This window comes from Hevea brasiliensis, chromosome 4 (genome assembly GCF_030052815.1).
Source record: "Hevea brasiliensis isolate MT/VB/25A 57/8 chromosome 4, ASM3005281v1, whole genome shotgun sequence".
Taxonomy (NCBI): domain Eukaryota; kingdom Viridiplantae; phylum Streptophyta; class Magnoliopsida; order Malpighiales; family Euphorbiaceae; genus Hevea; species Hevea brasiliensis.
In genome coordinates this window covers 30,921,675-30,931,470 of record NC_079496.1, presented here as the reverse complement: position 1 = coordinate 30,931,470, position 9,796 = coordinate 30,921,675, and the positions used below count along the sequence as shown (strand labels likewise).

Here is a 9,796-nt window from a genome sequence, read left to right as displayed (position 1 = left end):
AAAAGTTTTAATATGCTGTTTATCATTGAAATCAAATAGATAAAAATGAATCTTGCATGATGCATGTGACCCTAGATGAAAAATTTTTGAATTCAATGATCTAAACTTGTGTTTTTTCATGCTTTCACTCCTATAATTGGTATCAGAGCCACTATATTTGCCATTTAGATTGTTTTATATATGATTTAATTGTGTGATTTGATCATAAGATGATTGATCATTGCTAGTTGCAATGATAAAAAGGTGGCGGCTTGGATTGGAGTCCATGTGTGCGCAAGGTTTTTTCATTCCTTATGGTGCGCATGGTTTTGGGTAATATTAATGCAATTGTTGTATGATCTAATGCTCATAATTATGTCCATTTTATGTCTAATTAAATTTTTTAATTAGAGTTTTATTCAGACAATTAAATTTTAATTCAAACCTGATTTTAAAAGCTGTTTGAATATGATTCAAATCTAAATTTTTAAAGTTGTTTGAATGTGATTCAAATCTGAATTTTAAAAGTTATTTGAATGTGATTCAAATCTAAATTTTTAAAGTTGTTTGAATGTGATTCAAATATGAATTTTTGAATTTGTTTGAATGTGATTCAAATCTGAATTTTTAAATTTGTTTGAATCATATTTAAATCTAGAATTTTAAGTTGAATATGAGATATTCAATTTAGTTTAAGTATATATGTTTTATTTAATTGTTAAATAGTGATATGCATGATGGATGATCATAGACTATAAAAGATCAATGTGATTGGATTTATTTCTTTTATGTTTCTTTGGGTTGTAAATTAATTAATTTATTTTAATTTATTTTGGGCATGTATTATTAAGGTTGTAATAATTTTTGGGTTGTAATTTCATTTGTTTAGTTCTTGTAAATTCGCCTTGGTATGCCAAGAATTACTATGTAATTGGATTGCAAGAAAATCAAGGAGGTCAAGAGCATTGGTGGGACCAGTGGGAGGAATTCAAGATCAAGTGTTGATTATATACTCCTTCAGCAACTCTTGTAAAATGAATGAATGAAATGTACCTAGGAATGCCCTGATTCAATTCTTGGTGGCTTAGAATTGAATCCCTTAGAAAGTCCATGATCATACCATATTTATTTATTATCCATGAATGCATGAGATGTATGGTTATGTATGCAAGTATATGATCTATGCATGCTAATTGGATAATGTGCAAAGTGAGACCATAATAGTAATTAGGACAACCACAAAATCTTCCAAACAAATGATTAAGTTGGATATGGTATAATTAAAATAATTATAACATGGGCCCTCCATTGAGACAATTATTTTAAGAAATTTTAAATACTTGCACATGATGCAATTAATTTAAGAGATTTTCTTAAGAATAATTGTTCAGCATGAGATGTTGTAAATATGTAAATGGTTTGGTGGCCAATATTGGATGTACCTGAGGAAATTAAAATTATTTGCATAATTACTGGCTCAATGGGATCAACTTAACTAATGCAAGATAAGTTAATAATGGATGTACCTGAGATTTTGAGCATTAGGGGCTAGGTAAAGGATTGAACCTCATATGAGATGTGATGGGCAAGGAGTTGCTCACTTATAGTTTATTATAATTCCAATAATGGATGTACCTGAGGATGATCAATAGAAGTATAAGAATTCAATCACCCACTAGAAATCCATCCAACTAGGATTTCCGTTTTCTACTTTGGAAGTGTAGGATTCGCTAAGTTAGTGGGAGGGCCAATTTGATTAAAAGACCATAATCATTTTGGTTAATTACATGATACATTTACTAATTAATCTGGTTATTTTTCGCCGTTAATTTTATGATAATAATGAGCATACCACAACTACCACCATCCAATATCCTTGCAAGCATACTTGATCACAATAGGTTGACAGGACCCAATCTATCTGTTTGGCTAAGAAATTTGAAACTTGTCCTGAACCTTGAACATATAGGATATGTTCTGGACTTATAGGTTCCTGGTTTCTTACCTCCAAAGGCCACACAAGAGGAACATGAAACTTTGGACAAGTGGAAGGATCATGATATGAGAGCCAAGTGTTACATGCTTGCTTCTATTAATAATGAGTTACAGAAGTAGCATGAGAACATGCAGAGTGCGAGTGAGATCCTTCTTTACCTACAAGAGTTGTATGGTGAGCACAGTAGGAATGCTAGGTATGAGATATCTAGACAGCTATTCCGCATGAGGATATCTGAGGGACAGAATGTTGGGGATCATGTCCACAAGATGATTCAGCTGATTGAGCAGCTGGAACATCTTGACTTTAACATGGATTTCCAACTGCAAACAGATTTGATCCTTCAGTCCCTTCTTGAGTCTTTTGGGAATTTTGTGATAAATTTCCATATGACTAAGCAGGAATGCGTCTTGACTGGTTTACTCAACATGCTGGTTATTGCCCAAAAGAATATGCCGGACAATAAAGGAAAAGAGGTAGCTTTGATTGCATATTCTTCTGCTGGAAAGTCCAACAAGAAGAAAGGCAATAAGAAAAAGAAACCTCGGATTCCTGGTCCTTCCAAGAAAATATCTAAACAGAAAGGGAAAACTAAAGCTAATGGAGGCAAAGGAAAGTGTTTCCACTACCAGCAGGATGGGCACTGAAAGGGAACTGCCCAGAGTGTAGTGATCTAAATGAATGCAATGCCATGGTGAAAATCAACTCAAGTTCAAAAAATATTTAGCACTTAAGGTTAGGTCATGTTGTAAAAGATAGGATTGCAAAACTTGAGAAAATGGGGATTTTATTCTCACTGGGCTCTAAGCCTACTCCAACTTGTGAATCCTGCCTTTAAGGCAAAATGGCTAGATCACACTTTGTTGGACAAGGACTAAGAGCTAAAAATATTTTGGAGCTAATACATAGTAATGTATGTGGTCCATTTAAAGAAATGGCTAGAGGCGGTTTTCATTATTTTATTACCTTTACCGATGATAAATCAAGGTTTGGATATTTGTATTTGATGAAATACAAACATGAATCCTTTAAAAAGTTCAAAGAATTTAAATCTGAAGTAGAAAATCAAATAGGAAAAAGTATTAAAGCTCTTCGATCAGATCATGAACGTGAATACTTGAGTACTGAATTTGATGAATACTTGAGAGAGCACGGCATTGTTTCCCAGTTGACTTCTCCAGGAACACCATAGTTGAATGGTGTATCTGAAAGGAGAAATCGTACCCTATTGGATATGGTACGTAGTATGATGAGCTATACTGATTTGCCAATCTCTTTTTGGGGATTTGCATTAAAATCAGCTTTATATATTCTGAATAGGACTCCAATCAAAATTAGTATCTTCCACACCTCATGAGATATGGCATACAAGAAAACCAAGTCTTAAGCATGTTAAGATTTGGGGTTATCCAACTTATGTCAAAAAGCTGAACACTGATAAATTGGAAATCAGATCAGAAAAGGGTCGATTTGTTAGATATCCAAAAGATAGTTTTAGATATTACTTTTATTTGCCTACATCATAAAAGGTTTTGATAAGTAGAGATGCCACATTTCTTAAACAATAGTTTGTTTAAGAAGGAGCCAAAGAAAGGAAAATAGAGTTGGAATTGGAGAATTCTGACCAACCAACAAATCAGTTGGATATAGATCCATCTAGTCAACCTACACCTATTGATGATACATCTATAGCTGTTCCTCATAGAACAACTAGGGTATCTCCCTCACCAGTGAGATATGGTTTCCTTCATGAAGAAGAACAAGAGTTGTCTACTCATGAAGAACTAGATCATGGAGATCATCCATTTACCTATGAAGAAGCTATATCAGATATAGACTCTTCAAAATGGATTGATCCTGTGAAATTCGAAATTGATTCCATGTATAAGAATAAAGTTTGGGATCTTACTGACCCACTTGAAGGTATTGTACCTACAGGGAACAAATGGGTTTTCAAGAAGAAAATTAGTTCTGATGGAAAGGCAGAGACCTATAAGGCAAGACTAGTAACGAAAGGGTTTCGCCAAAGGCAAGGAATCAACTATGAGGAGACTTTCTTGCCTGTAGCCATGCTTAAATCAATTAGGATTCTATTAGCAATAGCTGCATACTATGATTATGAGATTTGACAGATGGATGTCAAAACAGCTTTTCTCAATGGATACATTGAAGAAAACATTTTCATGGAACAACCTAGGGGTTTTGAATCCCAAGATGGTTACAAAGTGCGCAAGCTAAAGTGATCCATTTATGGGTTGAAGCAAGCTTCGAGGAGTTGGAACATCTATTTTGATGAAGCCATTAAGTCATTTGGTTTTATCAAAAATGAGGATGAGCTATGTGTATATAAGAAGGTTAATGACAGTGCTATCACTTTCCTTGTCTTATATGTGGATGATATTCTATTCATGGATAATGACATAGGTATGTTGACAATTGTAAAGGTATGGTTGTCAAATACATTCTCCATGAAAGAGTTAGGGGAGGCAACCTATATTCTTGAAATTTGCATCTATAGAGATAAAGCGAAAAGAGTAATTAGTTTATCCCAAAGTCTATACTTGGAAAAGGTGTTAAAGAGGTTTAACATGCTTAATTCCAAGAGAGGATTGTTACCAGTGAGACATGGTATCCACCTTTCTAAAGAGATGTCTCCAAAGACACCTGAAGAAAGAGAAAAAATGGCTAGGATTCCATATGCTTCGGCTATTGGAAGTTTGACGTATGCAATGTTGTGTACTAGGTTAGATATCCCATATGCTGTTAGTTTGACTAGCAGGTATCAATCCAATCCAGGTTTGGAACATTGGATAGCTGTCAAGAATATCCTTAAGTACTTGAGAAGAACTAAGGATTTATTCTTGATATATGGAGGTGGTGACTTGCAATTGGATGGTTATACTGATTCTGATTTCCAATCAGATATCGATGATAGAAATTCTACATCTGAATATGTGTTCATTTGTAATGGAGGTGCAGTTAGTTAGAAGAGTTCCAAACAGAGTACGACTGTAGATTCCACTACAGAGGTCGAGTATATTATTGCATCAGATGCTGTAAAAGAAGCTGTTTGGATATATGGAACCCCGATCTCACCAGAAATCCAAACATATAGAAAGGCGCTACCACATTATCAGTGAAATAGTTGGGCAAAGCAATGTAGCCATGCAAAAAATAGCATCAGCTGAAAATCCAGCTGATCCATTCACTAAGCCTTTATCACAAGCACAGTTAGACCAACATCTTGAGAAGATGGGTCTAAGGTATTGTAATGAATGGCTCTAGTGCTAGTGGGAGATTATTAGTAGTATGCCCTAGAGCATATCATTTAGTATGTATCTTGTACATGTTTTTATTAATAAAAGGCATTTTCACTTTTCTGTTTACATAATATATTTATATGTAATAGAAAAGGTCCTTTGATATTTGATACACTTGAATTGTATAGATGTTTTTAACCACATTTGTATGCTAAATCATAGCATTTAGACAAGTATTTACATGCATAATAGTTGATTTCATTAGTTTTTATAAATTCTATTGCCAAGCCCTTAATTCCATATTTCCTGCATTATTTCAGGTGTTTTGGTGAAGCCCCAAAGGATGGTTGTGCATAGGAAAGACTAAAGAGATAAAAAGACAAAGAATTGTTGCTGATACAAAGTACACGGGTCATGTAAACAAATTACCATACCCGTGTAATTCACTGCTAGAAGAAAGCCAAGAGAATCGATGAGAAACATAAGTACACGGGTCGTGTAAGTAGACCCGTGTAATCTACAGGTACCCGTGTAAGTCTCTGCTGGATGCAAGCTTGAAGGACCTTATGGGAACAAAAGTACACAGCCTGTGTGATCAGGCCTGTGTCGTTGGCACAGACCCGTGAAACTTTCTGTGTCAAAATAAGACCGCGCGATTCTCCTTCAGCAAGTTACACGGCCCCACTCTGTGGGACCCGTGTAGTGACACACGGGTCGTGTACTATGCTACAGCCTGTTTTTTGGCTCGAATTCCCCTCCTGTTTTTTGATTCGAACGAAACTCCTAAAGCCTTTTGGACTCAAAATGACCTAACCCTAGAGCAACTAATATAAATAGAGAAGAAAACACCAGGAAAAAGGGGGGTTGGCCACTGTCGTCGAGAATGCTGCTGAAGGTTGCTGTTGTCAAGCTCTACATCAGTACCAAAAGAAGTCTTCAGCTGAAGCTCCATAAGATCGAAGCTGAAACTCTCTTTGATTCCTTCGTTTCATCTCCTTAGACAGAATTATATTATTTTATTTCTTTTGCATAACTCTTTTTTTTTTATTTTTACTTTTTATCATGATATTTGCTGAACTCACCATGAGTGAGTAGTTTTCTTATTCTAGATTTGGGAGAGTAGCTCTTGTAATTATTATTATGGATGAACACTGAGTTTTATTTATTGAATTTGAGATTCGTTTCTTGATTTAAGTTCTTGTAATCTTAATGCATGCTATGTGTTGGTACCCACTTAGTTATGATTATAGATGTTAATTGAAGGACTGAAAGGTGAAGATTAACTTTAGAAAATTGAGATTTTAAACCTAGGAATTCTGACCTAGACATAGGCCGATACCTTTGTGGAACCTAAAAATTGGTCAAAGGTCTTAAAGGATTTTAATTGATTTGATCACCACGAAAGTAGGGTTCGAGTTAATTAGAATACACCCTAGATGCCTTGAGAGAGGATGTAGGATAGCTTAGGACTGATTTCCATCAAGGAAAACAATCCTCAATTCAGTAAATAAATGAGATAATATCCCTAGTATGATTCAAGTGTGAAATCCTAATTATAGAATTGCTTCAAATAAATCATTTCATTTTAAGTTTACCATTTTAGTGTTTAAAGTTAACAAACTTCATTTCCTAAGTATTCGATAGCCTAGACAGTCAAGATTTCTGTGTAGATTGGTACTTGCTAAACAAAATTCCTCGTGAGAACGATACTCTACTTATCACTTTATTACTTGTTAGTGATACGTGCACTTGTGATAATTGCAAAATAGCGAAACAAGTTTTTGGCGTCGTTGCCGGGGAATTTTTTGTTTTAGTAATATCAAGTGATAGACGATTTAGCTGATTTAGGCAATTATATTTATTATTTAATTTTATTTTACTGGTTATATCTCTTTTCTTTTCTCTCAGTACCGATCCGGTATATGACGAACAAAGCGGAAGAAATTTTGGTGTGATCGAGAATGCATGTAACTCGAAAGCCATCGAAGGAAAGGAAGCATCAAGAGCATGATCAAGGAAATCCCGAAATTCCAACCATGGCCGATAATAATGACAGACCAAGACTCTTGAGAGATTATGGAGCTCCATCTGTCCAAGGATTTCAGCCCAGTGTCACTAGACCCACAGTGGAAGCTAACAACTTTGAATTAAAACTAGCATGGCTCCAAATGATCCAACAAACAAAGTTTGCAGGTTCACCAACAGAGGACCCACACTACCACTTCTAGTGTTTTCTTGCCTTATGCGATACATTCAAGATGAATGGAGTGTCTGATCAAGCAATAAGACTCAGAGCATTCCCATTTTCCCTTTGAGATAGGGCAAGGAAGTGGTTACTTTCTCAACCGGCTGGAACATTCACTACTTGGGAAAAGCTCTCCCAAGCTTTTCTAGCAAGGTATTTCCCACCTGCAAAGACTGCAAAGCTGAGACTTAAGCTCAACACTTTTAGACAAAAGGAGGGAGAATCACTCTATGATGCATGGGAAAGATATAGACCTGCAGAGAGAATGTCCACACCATGGCATAGAAGATTGGCTATTGGTGCAAAATTTCTATAATGGATTACTACCATCTACAAGGAGCACAGTTGATTCAGCTGCAGAGGGTGATTTAATGGAGAAAACAGTGCCACAAGCACTTGAACTCCTAGAAAGGGTTGCATACCATAACTATGAGTGGTCAAACGAAAGAGGAAATGCAAGAAGAACTGCAGGAGTCCTGGAAGTAGATGCCCTGAGCATGATAAATGCACAGTTTGATCAGCTCACAAAGAAACTCGAAAAAATGCAAGCCAACGTAGTTGGTACAAATAGTCAACATGAAAGCAGCTACGAAGGAGGGTACATGAATTCAGAATACAACAATTTCAACGAACCTACAGAATAGATGAACTATGTGAATAATGGAGGAAACTTTAACCAGAGATAGCCAAACAATCCGTATTCAAATACTTACAACCCTAAATGGAGAAACCATCCAAATTTCTCATGGTCCAATTAGCAGAACCAGTCAATAAACAAGCAATAAGGGTACAAACCTCCAGCACCCCCTGGATTTCAGAACAGAGGTCAGAACCTTGCACAGCCATCTCTACCTCTCCAACCTCAACAACCTGAACCGAAAATGACCATGGAAACCATGATGGAAGGATTCCTAGCAGCTCAACAACAATAAACTGAATTGATTAAACAACTGACTTCCAGAATGGACCAACTCGCAACATATAACAAGATGCTAGAGAATTAAATCGCTCAGCAAGCAAGTTCTTCAAGTAAGGCTATTGGCAAGCTGCCCAGTCAACCAGAAATAAACCCAAAGGAGCATTGCAAGGCAGTTGCACTAAGGAGTGGGAGAACTCTAGTACAACCAGAGGAAGAATTGACAAAGGAAACCATAGAAAAATCTAAAGACCAAGCAGAGAAAAAGGAGGAAGAAGATAAGAAAGATCAGGAAGAGGAAGCAAGGAAGACAAAGAAATTACCAGAACCATACCAGCCTCCCCTACCTTTTTCCTCAGAGATTTCAGAAAACCAAACTAGATAAGTAGTTTGGGAAGTTTTTGGAAGTTTTACAGAAACTTTACATTAACATCCCCTTCACTGAAGCACTTTCTCAGATGTCGTCTTATGCCAAATTTCTTAAAGAAATATTGTCAAAGAAAAGGAAGCTTGAAGACTATGGAACAGTAGCTCTAACAGAGGAATGCAGTGCCATTATGCAAAATAAACTGCCTCCAAAGTTGAAAGATCCAGGAAGCTTCTCCATACCCTGTATAATTGGTAACAAGAAAATAGACAAGGCCCTCTGTGATCTTGGAGCAAGCGTCAGCCTAATGCCTCTATCAATATGCAAAAAGATGGAGATCGGAGAACTGAAACCCACAACAATCTCATTGCAATTGGCTGATCGATCCATTAAATATCCTGTAGGGATACTTGAAAACATCCCTATCAAAGTGGGCAACTTCTTCATTCCAGTGGACTTTATTGTCCTTGAGATGGAAGAAGATGTCCAAATTCCCATCATCTTGGGAAGACTATTCTTGGCAACCGCCAGAGCCATCATAGACGTCAAAAATGGACAATTAACCCTCAAGGTAGGAGAAGAAGAAGTGGAGTTCAACTTGTTCGACATAATGAAACACAAATTTAAACCTGATAAATGCTTCAAGGTTAACATAATTGACAAACAAGTTAAAGAGGAATTTCATATGACACATCCTAAAGATCCTCTTGAAGCATGTATTGTGTGCAGCCACACAGTGGATGATGAAAATACTAAAATAGCAGCATGTGCACAATAGTTGGCAGCTCCTCCACCCCTACCTTTAGCTAAGGCTTCTGAGATGGAGGATTTGAAGGAGGAACGAACTGAAGGTAAGCTCCAGGAAAATGCCGAATAGGCAGAGCTTAAACCTCTCCCGTTTTCGTTAAGGTATGCATTTCTGGACTTAAATTCTAAATATCCTGTTATAATCAATGCTAGCCTGTCTAAGATAGAAGAGGAAAAATTATTGAGAGAACTTAGGATCCATAGCAAAGCATTAGGATATAAAATA

At 36.3% G+C, this 9,796-nt stretch overlaps 1 non-coding gene across 1 annotated transcript; it reads right to left on the bottom strand.

Annotated features, from left to right (window-relative positions):
* Positions 1–7,658: 7,658 nt before the first annotated feature.
* LOC131179736 (small nucleolar RNA R71) lies at positions 7,659–7,763 on the bottom strand. The gene has a single exon (XR_009148623.1). It is a non-coding gene; the product is annotated as a small nucleolar RNA R71 (small nucleolar RNA).
* Positions 7,764–9,796: the final 2,033 nt, after the last annotated feature.